This window comes from Aethalodelphis obliquidens, unplaced genomic scaffold (genome assembly GCF_003676395.1).
Source record: "Aethalodelphis obliquidens isolate GAN/ISIS:26980383/991018 unplaced genomic scaffold, ASM367639v1 scaffold87, whole genome shotgun sequence".
Taxonomy (NCBI): Eukaryota; Metazoa; Chordata; class Mammalia; order Artiodactyla; family Delphinidae; genus Aethalodelphis; species Aethalodelphis obliquidens.
Window position 1 is genome coordinate 5,479,660 of NW_020838031.1, and position 17,393 is coordinate 5,497,052.

Here is a 17,393-nt window from a genome sequence, read left to right on the forward strand (position 1 = left end):
GATTTGACCACGTCATAGTGATTGATAGAATTGGATCTGATCTAAAAAAAAAAAAATGTTTTTTTTAGCCACTCCAATACACTGTGGTCCATCTTTTTCACTCTGTGAGCACAAGGCATGTAGACATACTGGCCTGCCATTCATTCATTTGCCAGGTGTAGGCTCCTTAGGAACAAAGTCTGGGTTTGTATACCATTGCACCACTTAGATCTCAAAGGGCTCTCTGGGACATGGTGGGTGCACCGGAAAGATCTGTCGTCAAGCAAGGGGCTCTCTGAATGAGCTTCGGGTAACTGGAGAGCCATAATCTTCGAGGAACATTGAATGTTGCTTCAGTCGTAGGTGTGGTCTTGGACTAATTTGTACAGAGATGGTCCCTGTAAATTAAAAAGGGATGTGTACTGATAACCCTCCAAATAAGGGGAAAGACGCAAGGAGAGAGGACGCGAGTGGTCCCAGGTGACTCTGGGGGCACACTGAGAGGAGCATTCATCCTTGAGTGGTTCATTAATCCCTGCTCTGCTGGACCGCACAGCTTCCCAATGCCTCATCTGGGAGAACAGTGTGCCGGTGACGGACTTTACATCTGAGTGAGGGCCCAGGAAGGGAGTGAGGACCAAGCCACCTCCCACTGCATGGCTTCTGTGAAGACAGGAGGGCTGGCCCGTGGTCAGAAAACAGAAGAGAGGCCCACACCCGAGAGACAGATGAGGAACTGCCCAGTCAAAACCAGCCACAGTCCACTGGGGAATGAAAGCCGTGTGCTTATGTGGTAAGCCTGCAGAGAGGCACTTTTCTAATATTTTCCAAGACCTAAGGTTTTTGGGGTTTTTTTCAAAATCCTATACAAGGAAATGTTACACAGAGGCCCTGTTACAGCGATTGCTTCACAAAAGTTGCGTCAGTTTTCCGTGGTAATATTAGCATTTAACTATACTAGAGAACCGATAGACACAAACATCCTGAAATCTCAAGTGACTGATTTCCTTTTTCAATTCTACATATTTCATTGATGCACCATAAGACTCTATGAAATCTGTTATGAAGAAAGGTAATCGGCAGTATTATATTATTTTAGGATAAAACAACTACTTAAAAAATTTTCAAGAAAAAGAATTGTTTTCCTATTCTAGTTTTTGAAAGAGCTAGAATAGGTGGGAACATTTCTTGATGAGGTAGCATGAATGCTTTTATCAGTGGTATCGTTTTCTGGTTTCTAACGACATTATTTTCTATATGTTGATGTCGTCAACATCCTGACAACAGGATCTGTTGGAGATATGCACACTTTGTGCCAGGCTGTCTTCTATGCTGAGGTTACAGCAGTGATCAGACCAGCCCTCATGGAACTTAATATTCTAGTGGAATAAGAAATGGACCCCACCGGGGAGGGCTGGATTGGGAGCTTGGGATGAGCAGATAAACAACAAGGTCCTACTGTAGAGCACAGGGAACTGTATTCAATATCCTGTGATACACCATAATGGAAAAGAATATGAAGAAGAAGTGGACCGCAAGAAAATGAGCTCTGTTTTTCATGGCAATGAGATGCCTGCCCAGAGCTGACTCCTGCTAAGCAGACCACGCCCACTGTAAATTACACATTTCACTGCGTAAACAAGTGCCCCAGAAATATAGCAGGAAACTTGACCCCGTCCTCCTCCTAACATCAGGTCTTTCCCTAACCTCAGTGAGGGCTCCCAACACACGACAGATCTCGAATGTAACAAGTGACTCAAAAGCAGTCAGTGAGATGGCGCCCCTTCGGCGAGTGTCTGACTGGCCCCAGAGGAAAGCTGTTAGACAGGCCGGCTCAGAGCCCACGTCTGGAGGGGAGTACGCAGGGCCTGAGTTTCTGGCAGGCAGCTGGGCTGAGGGAATAGCAGGGCTCTCTGCATGCTCACAGGTGAAGCCCTGTGAAACGTGCAGCCTGGGCCACCACCGGGCTTTCTGCAGAGCCAAGGCAAGGGCCCACCTACGTGCTTCTGACCTCACCACATCACCACCCACGGAGGGAGGCTGAGAGGTATTTCCAGGGAGTAGCAGCCTCTTGAGTACTACAATAACGTCAGCAGACTTGACTTGATTAATATCACAGGCTGTGATGGACTCCTCCAAAAAAAGATTCTAAAACAGCTGAGCTATTGCAGAACGGAGGGCATTAGGAAAAGTTGACTATCTTACCCCTGGCCTAGCCAAGTAGTGAATCAGTCAGGGACAAGGCCAAGATGTTTCTGTAAAGCAGATTTCCTTCGATGAAAAAAGTAATGGATGAACCAGACACAAGAGAACAAATATGGCATGATTCCACTTATAGGAGGTGCCTAAAGGAGTCCAGTTCATAGAGACGGAAAGTAGAATGGTGGTTGCCAGGGTAGGAATGGGGAGTTGTTATTTAATGGGGACAGAGTCTCAGTTTGGGAAGATGACAAAGTTCTAGAGATGGATAGTGGTGACGGTTGCACAACAATGTGAATGTACTTAATAACACTAAAAAATGACTAAACTGGTAAGTGGTAAATTTTATGTCTACTTTATCACAATAAAAAAGTGATGGAACTATTCATTGTGATTCTTTAATTAGATCACTTGAAGATTAACTGGGTCACGTTTAGCACTTTCTTTCTGTGTATGAGCTGGCCTCCCCGCAAGGCACTGGACTATGGGATTCCTAAGGGCAGGGGCTATTTATAGTTTACCTTTTTAGACCCACAGCACCTAGTACAAAGCCCTACATAACTTAATGCTGGATAAGTGTTATTTGAACAAAAGAAAAAAAAAAACAAAAACGAATGAACAAATAGGCCCAGAATTCCCTCATTGGCAAAGGCCATGCCACTGCACCATGTTTTTTCTAAAAAGATGTTCACAGAATAATAACAACAACTAAACCAATGAACATTATTGAGCGCCTTGCGTTCACAGTAAATAAGGTTTTCAATCCAAAACACAACCAAAAAAATCAACTGTACTTCAATAAAATAATTTTTTTAAATAGTAGAAGAAAAACACAACAAAAAAAGTTAAGTAAATATATCTAGTCATATTGAAAGCTTCCTGCCTGAATTCCCCACATAGCCCTCACTTTACTCTGATGAGAAGTAAGAGCAATGAATGAATGAATGAATGAATGACCTTCCTTCCTGGTGCACAGGTCTATATTTTCCCTGTCTGGATATCAGAACATTCCATGCAGTGAGCCTTACGGACCCTGGAGAGGTACAGGAGCCAACTAGAGTCCTTCCAGCTTAGACATCCCTTTTTGGGGTAGCTCCCTTCTGCAGAGTGAGACAGGAAATGATGACCACCAGCTGCCCTCCCAGCTGACTCAGCCGTGAAACCTTTTACAGTAATCTGTCTTCACTTCTCTGGTGCTTCTTTGGGTGAAGACTCTCATTTTCTGGTAAAGCAGATATTTAAGGAGCAGAAAATTCAACGGCAAAAGGAAGGAACAGCAGAGAGAAATCCTTGCATTATTCGAAACTAGAGAGCATGCATGGCATAGGGAACTGAAATGCCTTTCTCCTTCTGTTTTCCTTTCAGTGCTGAGCAACCTTCCCAGTGTCCTCAGATTCCTAGGATTTTTTAAAACATCTCGCATTTTGGTACTAAATAAATCCAGCCATTTGTGCACTCCAGTCATTTTTAGCAAAGAGTAAGTACATTAGCTGTTTTCTTTGCAGAGCAAAACCAAAATCTCATCTAAATAAAAGCCGCATATAAAAATATGGAGTACTTTCTGATTAGTACAACAGAACTGCCATGAATTTGGTCAGGGATCCTGGCCTGCTTCATAAGATGTTTCTAACTTCTAGAGAGATCTCAAAATATGTAATCATAATGAGAACGCTTTCCCTGAGCTCAGAAATTCAGAATGACAGGAACTATCATTTGTGGCAATATCATGAAGGAGAATCTAAAAAACCTCCGGCCACAAAATACCTAGATATGCCTACAAAAATAACAAACATGGTTTTACGAGTGCAGCTGAGATCAGTAAAGGAAATCCCTGAGACCAGAGCAGGCTGAACACCAGAGCAGGTGCTGATGGTTTGGCTGCCCGAGCAGTGGGAGCTCTGGCAGGGAAAAAAGTCACCTTGAGTTTTGTAACCACAGGCCACACTTCACACAGGTTTGCATTTAAATTTACTCACCTGTGTGGTCTAGGAACCCCATGCCAATTCAATAACGTAAGAAGAGTCCCAATCTCAATACCATCACAGGGGCGTTTGCTAAAGCAGATGAAAAACTCTATAGAAACAGATCCTCAACCTCCGTCACACAAGATACCAAGAGTGAACATTCTTTGGTAGAAGGTCACGATCAAAAACTACAAAATGCTTTAGGAGATGTGACTAAGGGTCCACTAAGAACCAGAGTCAACAAACACAACAGGCAGCCTGGGTATTGAATCCCAGGAACCGTGAGACATTAGATAATGAAACTATCAGAAAGAGACTATCTAAATATGTAATTAAAATGTAAAAGAGGAAGTCAAAATTATGAGGAAATAATCAGACGCTTTAAAAGAAGACCAGACATATTTGAAAAAGGACCAAATATAACTTCTAGAAATGAAATGTGTATCATTAAAAACAAAAACCCAATGAATGGGTTTAAAGATCAGATGAAACAGTAAAGAGAGAATTAGTGATACAGGTAATGGTTTGGAAGGAGATTACCTAGACTGCAACACAAAAAGATAAAATGTTTTAGGGCTTCCCGGGTGGTGCAGTGGTTGAGAGTCCACCTGCCGATGCAGGGAACATGGGTTAGTGCCCCGGTCTGGGAAGATCCCACATGCCGCAGAGCGGCTGGGCCCGTGAGCCATGGCCACTGAGCCTGTGCGTCCGGAGCCTGTGCTCCGCAACGGGAGAGGCCACAGCAGTGAGAAGGCCGTGTACCACAAAAAAAAAAAAAAAAAAAAAAAAAAAGATAAAGTGTTTTAAAAATGAAAAAGAAGTTAAAGACATGAAAAGTTCTAGCATGTATCACATGGGACCTCCAGAAAGAAAAAAAACAAACAGGGCCAAGAAGTAACATTTTAAAAGGTAGTGGCTGAGAATTTTCTAAAACAGGATGAAAATCAGATTCAGGAAGCAAGATGGGGTCAAAGCACACAAAACTAGATACATTGTAAGGAAAAACTGCAAAAGACAAAATCAGTGGGGGGGGGGGGATACTTTCAAAGAAACAACAGTTAGCTTAACCGCAGACTTTTTGATAGCAACAATACAAACCCAAGGTCAGTGGACGATTCTCAAAGCACTGAGAGATACAGACTAATCTTACTTAGTTTGCAAGTTAAAAACAGCAAAGAAACAAAGGTTAAGTCACAGATCATGCCTAGGGTTAGTCATAAGAAGTTATTTATGCAGGAATAATAGATTTCATGGGGGTGAGCTCTTGGTCCAATGATTTGATGTCACCAACTTGAAACTTTAATAACTAGTGAGCAAGGATCCCTGCGGTTCTATTTTTCACTGGGTCCTACAAACGATCTGGTTGGTTGTGTATGCAGGCCCTGAGGAAAGCAAGCAGGCAGCATTCTATACGATGTGTGGTCGAGTTCATTAAAACAAAGCAAACGTGTGGGAAAATCTAGGCCTTGTAGCTTGAAAGACAGAAAGAAGAATTTATGCAAATATATTTGACAGGGTTTTTCAACTACAAGTGCTCAAGTCCCTTGTACCTGGGGAGGGGAGGGGAAAACAGGCTCCATCAGGGCCTGTACCAGGAAGGAGAGAGTAAGTCACCAAAAAGCAAACGTCTGTTAACCAGGTAACTTGCTCAGTGCACCAAGCAGCTGAACAAAAAAAGAGGACGACAGATTTAGAGCTGGTGTCAGTGGAAAGGAAATTATCTTTCTCATAGCAATAGAAACAGTCACTGAATCACTTTGCTGTACCCCTGAAACGAACACGACATTGTTAATCAACTACACTCCAATATAAAATAAAAAGTTAAAAAACAATTTTAATAAAAAAATAAAAATAAATTACACGGAAAAAAAAAGAGACACTCATTGGCATCATTGCTGAAGTCTAGATCTTGGTATAAATCAAACGCTAGAAACATAATGAAAAAAATCTAGAGAAAGTCACTCCTCTAATCCTTCAAATTACAAGGGCCTTGTGACAGGTGGTGATAAGGAAAAGCTGCTGTAAAAAGGTATCATGATGAATTTCATCGTTTAATACTTTTGTTCTCAGAGGATTCTGGTAATATTAGAAGATGCCTTAAAAAGCAGGGAAAAGGAGCCATACTCGTATGAAGCTATCTGATTTATTATTTTTTTCAAAGATGTAAGTTTATGGCCTTAAGTGATAATGGGTTCTATCCATTAAAATAGTTTTTCACTATTACTGTGACTTTGGAAGAAATGCAGAGTTAATTGGTCTACTTGTACGATATTTGCAGCCATCTTGGCCCATTAGACAAAAAAAGTATCAAACATCTAGGAGAATGTACCATTTTTAGAACTAAAAATTCAGAGTTGCAAAATAGCCTTGTAGTATCAGAATTAAAATGGAAAGTATTCATCTGCAGTTTCTGAGGTTATGTGGGGTAGGATGGAATTAGATGGCAAGCCAAAGTGAAGTGGAAGATGACAGAAAGAGAGAGAGAGAGAAGAGACAGAGGCAGAAAGAGAATGATGGTTTCAAGTCTACACTGGGCCATGGGGACAAACCTGTAGTGGATTCCTAAAAAGGAATTACCTGTGACTGTTCTGGTTGACACAGAAAGTGAAGATTGCCTAGGAAATGAAATTAATGAGCATTTGTAAAGAAACTAATTGGATATAAGTAATGATTTCCTTTAGTGAGTCACTCTCATACTGGAAGTGCTGCAGAGTCTCCTTTGGAAGTCTTTCAAAATAATTTAACTCTTCAGTCGTCTAAGACACTGCTCCCAAGCTGGGATGTATATTCTGTGTGGCACAGTGTAAGGAGTAGAAATTGGGGGTGGGAGGGATGAATTCAGAGAGGGCTCTCCAATCTGGCTGCACACAAACATCCCCTGAGTCTATTCCATCCATCCACTCACTCTTTCCCTCCCTTCCCCAGAGAACTCCCTGAAGATGGCTATGTTGGCCAGTTTCTTTCTCTCCCAGGACAAGCTATGGTGGAAGATGGAGAGGAAATGAGTGCATGGCAGGCTCCAACAGGGAATGTTAAGGGTCAGAACTTGCCTAAAAACACCAAGAAGAGTCTTCTCACTGTGGCCTCCGCCCCAGTTCTTAGACTCTTCCTCCTTCGAAGATTCCTCCAGATCGTCTTTGTCTGGAGGAATCTTCGAGAGGTCAAATGTCCTCTCCTTCCTCTTTCAGCTTTTGTAGGGCATCTTGAGTAAACAATGACACGTCTCTGAGCATGTGTTTCTCTGTGTGCTTTGGGGATGTACATTTTGTGGAAATAAAAAAGAGAACGTGGGGCTTCCCTGGTGGCGCAGTGGTTGAGAGTCCGCCTGCCGATGCAGGGGACACGGGTTCGTGCCCCGGTCCGGGAAGATCCCACATGCCGCGGAGCGGCTGGGCCCGTGAGCCGTGGCCGCTGAGCCTGCGCATCCAGAGCCTGTGCTCCACAACGGGAGAGGCCACAACGGTGAGAGGCCCGCGTACCGCAAAAAAAAAAAAAAAAGAGAACGTGTTTCTGCTGCTTCCCCACGCAAGGAAGGCTCAGGTTTGGCAGTGACTTGCTTGTTGGTTTTTAGCCAGATGCCCTGGATTAACCATGCAGGTGGGTGTGCTTTCGTCAAAACGAGTACATCACCATGGCCAGTCCAGTGAACTGGACCTAATTAAAATCCAAGGTTAGCACACTGCAAAAATGTTAAGAGAAAGAGTTAGAGGGCAAGATGAGGTTAGTGATGGGTCATGATGACAATGAAGACAGAGAGAAGAAAGGAGAGCAACTTCAGACCCCTGATGGTACATTCTAGAAGAGTCACTGGCTAACATCCTTCTCCTGCACAGGTGGTTGGTAAGGACAGCAACCCAGGGACGAACGTGTGGCTTAGGACATAGCAACCAAACTTTCGAAGTCAAAATCTTTAAAAGCTACTGGGAGAGGGGCATTTTTCAGATGTGGTACAGTACACAGGAAATGTTTGAACACTTCTAGAACATTGCAGGTAGCACAAACCAGATAGCAATTGAACCCTCACGTTTATTGCTTATTTAGTATATTTACTGGATATGTGTGTTGCGTAACAGCCCGTGGGCATGTTTGTAGGAGGAATGACAATGTAAAAAAAGGGGAAGTTACTGCTATTAGGACTTAGAATCCATCATCTGAAAATGCACGCCAATGCAAGCTGTTTCAGGGGGTCGTTTCGTATGCCCGCCGCTTTTCCTCCCATTGAAGTTTCTGGTAATGGCTGCATGAATGCGCCCTTTGAAAGACAGATTCTTCAGTCGAGGCTTCCACGAGCTAACACTGGATGGTAAACCCTGGGTAGACCAGTAAAACTATAATCCCATTCTGGCAAATCTCTACTCTGCAGAGGAGATGTGTCTACACAGTCGCAGACACAGCCAGCCAAGGGACAAACATGTTGTAAATATTATCTTTAAGCTCAAAAGAAAAGCTTTTTGAAATGCACAGTTAGAGGAACTTAGTACAATGATTCAAAGCTGCAAGAGTTACATTTTCTTAAAAAATGCATCGGAGATGACAAAGTAGAAAAATGTCCATATTTAGTGTTTTGTTGGAAAATATTTGAGGGCTGAACACAGGAAGGGAAAGCCCCGATGGGTGGGTTGACACCGTTCCAACCCAAGCACGGTGGGTTCGTCGGGGCCCACCTAGCCCAGAGGAATTATCCCCAGGGAAGGAGAATCATAGCATTCCTAGCAGTTGGCACCATCACTTAACCTTACTTATCACTCTTTCGCTTCCCCTTTTATCCATAATCAGAAGCAGCAGGTGAAGAGGAGGACCCAGGGCTCCTAGCGGAACTGAAGCCACCACGTGACCTCTCCCAGGAAGAGGCATGAAGAACTGTGGCCCTGAGTTGGGATCCAGCCACCCCTTCAGGATGCAGCATTTCTAAGCAGCCACCACACTTCTCTTAGAAGCACTTCCTTGATCCATCCCCTGCACATAAATTCTCATCTCGGAATGAGAGCTTCTGGGAGCCTGACTTAAGACAGGGCCACCGACATGCCACCGTTATCCAGGTGTCTGTGAAATAGAAAAAATTAAAATCTTCCTCAGCTATGGACCCCAGAGGACGCATCGTTGCTCATTTTTGCACCACTGTCCCCAAAAGTTTAAGCCTGTTCCCATCAAGCCTGGTGGAAAGTTCCTACGCTCCCTGGTCCACGACAAGCGTACAAGGGTGTAAAACTGCGGACGTTCAGTTCTGAACACACCTGCCTGTCCCGACAGAGCGCAGGGACTGATCATGAAATGCAGCCATCCTGCCATGGAATTCTGGCCAGGACACAAGATCCTCACAAGCTGGAACTGCTCACAAATGCCAGGGGGAGCAGAGCACACTGTTTTCCTAGGATAAGCCCTTCATCTTTGCAAGGAATGTGGAATAAATGGCCTCCTCTCTCTAGATGGCTGTTTTTCCTCTCTCTTTTTAAAATTTGATTGAAGTATAATTGATTTACAATGTATATAGATATACACATATATATTTTTTTCCCTCATAGGTTATTACAAAATATTGAGTATAGTTCCCCGTGCTACACAGTAGGTCCTTGTTGGTTATCTGTTTTATATATAGAAGTGTGTATATGTTAATCCTAAACTCCTGGTTTATCGCTTCCCACCGTTTCCCCTTTGGTAACCATACGCTTGTTTTCTATGTCTGTGGGTCTATTTCTGTTTTGTAAATAAGATCATTTGTATCTTTTTTTTAAGACTCCACCTATAAGTGATATCACATGGTATTTGTCTTTCTCTGACTCACTTCACTTAGTATGATAACCTCTAGGTCCATCCACGTTGCTGCAAATGGCGTTATTTCATTCATTTTTAGTGGCTGAGTAGTATTCCATTGTGTATATATACCACATCTTCTTTATCCATTCATCTGTCAATGGACATTTAGGATGTTTCCATGTCTTTTCCATGGCTACTGTAAACAGTGCTGCTATGAACATTGGGGTGCATGTAACTTTTTAAATTATAGTTTTCTCTGAATATATGCCCAGGAGTGGGATTGCAGGATCATATGGTAACTCTATTTTTAGTTTTCTGAGGAACATTCATACTGTTTTCCATAGTGGCTGCACCAATTTACATTCCCACCAACAGTGTAGGGGAGTTCATTTTTCTCTACACCCGCTCCAGCATTTATTATTTGTAGACTTTTTTTTTTTTTTTTTTTTTGCGGTACACAGGCCTCTCACTGTTGTGGCCTCTCCTGTTGTGGAGCACAGGCTCTGGACACGCAGGCTCAGCGGCCATGGCTCACAGGCCCAGCCGCTCCACGGTATGTGGGATCTTCCCGGACCGGAGCACGAACCCGCGTCCCCTGCATCAGCAGGCGGACTCTCAACCACTGCGCCACCAGGGAAGCCCTGTAGACTTTTTGATGATGGCCATTCTGACCGGTGTGAGGTGATGCCTCATTGTAGTTTTGATTTGCATCCTCTCTAAAATTGAGTTTTCTCAAGTTTGGTATCAGGCGCTCCTTGAGCTCCTTCTATAAAGCTGATGGCTTAGCTCAGTATTATTTTATTAGTAATGGTGATAGAGTCCACCTAGCTTGGAAGCAGAAGGATAATGACAATGATGGCGCTGTTGGAAACGTTTCTGTTTCTAGTATTCTTAAACACAGTCGAGTAAGATGACGCTAGAAGCACCGAGGACTATTAGTCATTAAATACAGAAGGAGATTCAATCTGTAAAAGGATATCATGAGCTCAAGTACCTTTAAAAGTCCCTCGGCTTGGTTCTGAGTAATCCCTGAGTTTCTAATTCTTACCAAAGACACCGCTTCATAACTGGTGGTGTTGGTTGGAGAATCCTTTTGCTGTGGTGTGAGGAGGGAGGGAGTGGGGAGGGAGTGGCTGGCCGCAGTTTTCCCCCATTCTAGCACTTGAGAAACACATCCGCTCTACTGTGCTGCCGGGCCTTCCAGCATGAAGCCGGTGGTGGCAGTGGGCTGAACTGGCTGCGGAATCATCTTCGCAGCTGCCATTGCTACCTCCCTATCCTGAGTGTCCTCTGAGCTCTCAACCCCTGCTAATGCCCCTCAGTGGGCTGGGACCCCTCAGATTCACTAGGCAAAGGGGGGCAACTGTCATGGGCATGGAAGTAGGGGCAGGGGAAGTAGGAGTGGGGTGGCACTCCCAAGCCAAAACCCATTGCTGAGGACGAGAAGCATTAAAAAATGGCCCCGTCTGGAGAACGCAAACTCTTGCAGTAGATCCGTTTTTCAAATCAAAGCTCAATGGGAAACCCATAAGCAAACAAGGTGAAGGCAGAGCTGCTTTCATTAAAGAAAGCGAGAGAACCACCCAGAGCTCCGCCCCTCCATCCTCCTCCCTGGACCCTGCATCAGCTACTTACTAACTGAATGAGTGGCGTTAGGCAAGTCAACTGCCTGTCTGAGCCTCCATCTCTTTACCCGTAAAAGCAGAGAGGATGCTTCGGAGGGTGTGCAGAGAACGGAATAAAATGACATACAGATGAAAGCAAGCATGAGGCATAGTTATTGATAACAGCTTCTTCCTTTCCTCTTATTTGTAATCGGTAAAGGTGAAGAAGAAACTAAACTTTGTTCCCTAAAAGGTCCTTGAGTCTCAGAGGAACCCCCAAATCCTTGGCGGAATAAACTCTCTGGGAGATTCCAAAGGCATTGGGGTGTCCACTCCTCCTTAGACTACAACCAAGACAGAGCCCACTGTGGTTAACTGTCTCCCACTGGGTCATCACAGGCCACCTGCTGATTCCATTTTGCCTTCCGTCTCCAAGGGAACAGATCAGTGATGGCTCTCCGTGCCTCTCTCCATGTTCTAAGATCATTCCACAGCATCAACTCCCAATGGATCAAAGATACAAACATAGGAAAAACAAAATCATAAAAGTACCAGAAGAAAACATACTCTAGAACCTTGGAGTATGGAAAGCCTTTCTCTTATCCAGAATCTATACCCCCGGAAAAGATGACTATATTCTATCACCTAAAATTTTTTTTCACTTAGACACACACACACACAGCATAAGCAAAATCAAAAATCAACAATGTGAGGTAAATATTTGCAACTCCTATCACAGAGAGCTAATCTTCCCTTCACATATCAAGAACTCCCAGAAATTATTAAGAAAAAAGGATCAAGCCAATAATACAATTTTTGTCCAGATGGGCAAAGGATATGCAGAGGCAACTCACAGAAAAGGAAATACAAACGGCTCTTAAAAGAACCAAATGGTGCTCAATTTCACTTTAAAATATGGGAAGTGCAAATTAAAACTGCAATGAAATGCCTGTGTGGCAAGATTGTGGGGAAGGAGGGTCTTCATTAATTGCTAGTGGTTGTATATACTGCACAACCCCATTGAAAGTATCTGGAAAACCTTATAAATATTATAAACACACTTACCCTTTGACCCAACAATCTTCCTTGCCAGAACTTATCCTACAGACGTACCGGTACATACACGAAGTGTCCTGGTTGGCACTGTTCGTAGTAGCAAAAGGTTATATGCAACCCAAGGGTCCATCAATAGGAAAATAGTTAAATAAATGTATGGTGTGTCCATAAATAGGATACTAGAAAGCTGTAAAAATGAGTGAAGACACTCTTTATGCATCAATTTGAAAGATCTCCAAGATATACAATTAGGTGAAAAGAGCAGAGTCCAAAACAATTTGCATAGAATGCTAACTTTTGTCAGTCCTGTCCCTCTGGTATTTCAGTGTCATTTTAATTTGCATTTCTCTTAACATAAGTGAGATTGAGGCTCCTTGCATTCTTTTATAAGCCATTTGCGTTTTATTTTCTGCGAAAGGGGGAAATAAAAAGGAAAAAATATATATACATATGTTTTTTAATATATAAATACAGACACACGTTTGCTTGTACTTGTTAAAGACACCCCAGAAACTAATCTAGGTGTTCGTTTGTGTTGGGGTTGATGGGAGCAAAGGTAGGAGCCGGGCTTTTTACAGTTTTGATTTATGAACCAAGAAAATGAACTATCTGTCCAAAAATAAAAGGAAACTAAATTAAGCTTTCCCCACCAATGCCTCAGGCTCCTGTTAAACCTATCATTTTCGAATTTGCCGAGTGTTTTTCAAAGGCTAAATTTGACTTTGGAGGAACAGAGCAAGGTCAAGGATGAATGGACAGCCAGGGGTTTCCAGAAGACCCATGAGGAGGCCCCACGTGGGTGGATGGACTCTCTCGCCAATTTGTAAAAGCTGAAATCAACAGAACCCCCCCCCCCCCCCCCCCCCCGAAATCAACAAGAGGAGCAATGCCTGCTTTGGAGCTAGCGTGGCCACTGAGTCAGGGTACCCAGAACCGACTCCAACAACAAACAGTAGGTTCCTGCAGCAGCTGAAGAAACAGAAGGCTCCCAAGCTGAGAATATTCCCTCTCTAGCCTTCAGGGCTACAGCTGGACCCAGACCCGACCTGACTTACATCTTGTCAGGATGACACATGTGCAACTGCTCTCATGTTTGGTTTAGTTATCTTCATTTCTCTCAGGGCACCTGGGACGGCCGCCTGTCACCCCCATTTTAAACATTTTCCCAGCCGGAGGGGCCCCTGGCCACAGCTTTGCTTCCCCTTCCCTAGTGGAAGGGCAAGAGCTGGCCAGGGCGCTGCAAGATGAGACGGCACATCTGACGCACGTAGAAAGAAAAGAGCAAACTGGAGTCTCCAAAGCCGCCTGTCCCTGCGGGCTGAGCACTTGCAGCTTCCCCCTTTGATTCCTCTGGTTTTCTGAGCTCAGAGCACAACATGTTGGAAGTTAGCGGAGCAGCTGCCCCAGGAAAGAACATGCTCGTTCCACTATGTTGGACTTCAAGGAAAAGCACTGAGGGCTGTGAGGCCCCAGGAGGGGACAGACGCCAGTGGCTCCACAAAATGTCCAGTGCCCACCAGCCTCAGTTCCGTTCATGTAAACCAGCTGATTTGGTCTGGGCAAGCTCCAGTTCCCGGGCTGGGGAGAATGCATTTGTTCTGTTACTGATGGATGGAACAGATCTCTCCCCTGCCTGGTGCTGTCAGGGCCAAGTGCTGATCTGGCCTGAAGTGGGGGACACAGTGGGGTTCTGGAATCGGACAGGGAGCTGCAGCCTGGACTTCCGCTCGCCTGGGCATCAAGCAGGGGCATGGCAGGGAAGTAGCAGGCATGGCAGCCTCCACAGGACTTCTCAGAGTGTGGTCCACGGACCAGAGAACTGCACCTCTCCAGGAGAGGTCCTCATCCTCCCACCTCCACCCCAATTCCTAGGATGCGGAGCTCACCTCTGCGCCGGGCACCACGGGCCTTGGGCAGCCCTGACGTCCTTCTTCAAGATGTGTCTGCCCAGAAGCCCCTCCCACCCACCGCAGACCGTAAGTCCCCCCACCCAGAGACCGGAAGTCCCTCCCACACCACAGACCCTCGGCGCCTGGAGGGCAACTGGATCTCTCTGGCCCAAGCGGGTCCGCTGATGGTTTGCAGACTGTGATGCGCCTGTGAGCCCTCACCCTGCAGAGTCATAGTCCTAAGCTCCTCCATCCACTCCTCCCTTGTCATGATTTTAAAGCCCTTCACCAACCTTGTCATTCACCCCCCATGCTACAGTTCGCCCGGGTCCCTCTGAAAGCATGAGCCCCCCAGTGCAACTCCCTCCCCAGATTTCTCTGAGCAGAGCAAAGGACGTGGAACCATCATTTCTCAGTTGTTCATTTGTTCAACCCATGTCTATCCAATGCCTCCGATGTGCCAAGAGCTGGGCGCATGAGGCTCTCCCAGATGCCCTTCATGTATGTCGTCTACAATGGGGGAGTCTTATCAGAAGAAATTCCGGAGCTACAGCTGACATTTGTTTCCCCAAAAACCATGTGACCTCTGTACATCGCTACTCCCATATCCCTAGGGGTTTGTTCTGTAACAGCACGCCGGGTAGCAAGTATTCGGCAGAGCGGCGGAGGTGTCTGTCTCATTCCCGAATTATGGGGCTAACGCTCAATTCGACAATAAAGCAAAGAACACCAAAAACAGGGTGCAAAGGCCACACCCGAACAATCCCCACCCCCATCTTCCCCATCTATTAAAGTGCTTGGGCTGAACACAGAGACAGTGGCCAGCTGTCAGGAGAGAGGGAGAATTCAGGGTGTGATGCTGGATGCTTGCACATGTACTGTCTTCAACACAACCCCTGGGACTCTGACCTAAGTTCCTGGGTCACAGGGGACATTGAAAGAAATGGAACGAATGAAACTTGGGATTGTAATCCTGAAGGAAGAACAAGAATGACCTGTGTGTGGTAGCTGGGTCTGAGCTCTTAGACTTGGGAGGAGGCGGCTGCCCCCTCTTTTCATTGGACCACAGAGGAGATGAGGTCAACACCAGGAAGACAGGAAGAGAGACCTCAACATGGCAGTGGCTCATCTCAAGGTCACATCAAAGCCAACCCACCCCAGCAGGACAGGAGCCCAACGGCACCACAGAGGCCCAGCCAGAAGAGCAAAGGACTCCAGACCGACAGCTAGCATGCGAAATTATGTCCCACCAAGGAGAATGTCTGAGTCCTCTTGGGACCCTTACCTTCCAGAGAAACGGAGGGCTGGGGCTCCAGAATTTGTGCAAGTGGGACTACAAGCCAGAGCCTGCTACTGTTGGGATCCTCCGTCATCCACTGGCCCTAGCCAGCTGTGAGCTGGGGACACGGAAGTCACCACGGCCACCATTCAAGCCAGCGTCAGATCCGGAAGCAGCAGCAGAAAGCTGATCTGCAGCCACTGCGATTTCCCCATCTGCAAATGGAAAAAAGGTTCAAACCAACTGTTTCCACACTGGAGAAGTCAAATGCCTCCAAAACCAGCTCAAATTGGGCCGTACCAGTTTTGTTAAACATTTCAAGGAGTTACACGAAATTCTTCACACGACCCAAACATTTTACTTTAACCCACTTAAACTGTAAAATAGTATGTCATGATGGAAAAAGTATTGAACTGAGAGTGCTAAGTGTCTGGGTTCAAATTCCAGCTCTGCCACTGCCTAGCTGTGTCAGCTTGGTCAAGCTACTGAAACTTGAATTTTTGGGCTGTATAAACAAGACGATAAAAAGACAAAGACGCATGCTGTATACTCATTTTTGAATAACGTGACTGCTTTATGGAATAACTTTTCAACACTGGCAGAATTTTCTAACTTAAAAAAAGTTTTGCTCTGTTCACAATGGAATGGACACTTAGGTCATACCCTTTTAAATTTAATCTGCGCTATTAACGTATTCTCCATCACATTCTTTTTTATTTTAATTTTTTTTACTGAAGTATAGTTGATTTACAATGTTGTGTTAGTTTCTGCTGTACAGCAAAGTAATTCAGTTATATATACATATACATTCTTTTTTATATATTCTTCTCCATTATGGTTTATCACAGGATACTGAATATAGTTCTTTCTGCTGTACAATAGGACCTTGTTGTTTATCCACGCTATATATAAAAGCTTACAACTGCTAATCCCAACCTCCCACTCCATCCCTCCCCCATCCCCCTCCCCCTTGGCAACCACCAGTCTGTTCTCTATGTCCAGGATTCTCTTTCTGTTTCCTAGGTAAGTTCATTTGTGTCCTATTTTAGATTCCACGTGTAAGTGATATCATATGGTATTTGTCTTTCTCTTTCTGACTTACTTCACTTAGTATGATCACCTCTAGTTGCACTGCATCACATTCTTAAGTTCAGTCATTGAGGAATACAACAAAGCCTTGCTTTGTAGTGGTTAAAAAAAAAAAAAGCATGCTACCTAGCTCACACGTGAACACGTGCATAAGTAGTCCACAATCTATAAATGTTTATGTAATCATCAGTTATTCTCGTCACAGTGAGAGTTATACAAGCCACACGTGAGGGGGAGCTGCAATGCCCATGATCAGGGTCTCTGATGATCAAGACTCAGTCCTCAGAGGTCAGCCTAGCACATGAACGACTTGGTGATGGGGCTCATGGGCTGAGAGGGCAGAGGGGACCCCAGGCACCACCCTGTCCAAATGCCCCCCTTTCACAGATGGGCAATCTGGGGTCAGAGTGCTCAAAATTGCACGGTCAAGAGGCCTGACCTCTCCATCTCATCCCTGTTTTCTGGTCTGGGCTCCAGAAAGTAGCCCAGTGAATAGAAGAACGGGACTCCTTCACTGCCAGGCATGCCGCTGTTTTTCCCTTGGAGGAAGACAGTATCGTCTTATTTAAAACTGAATCCC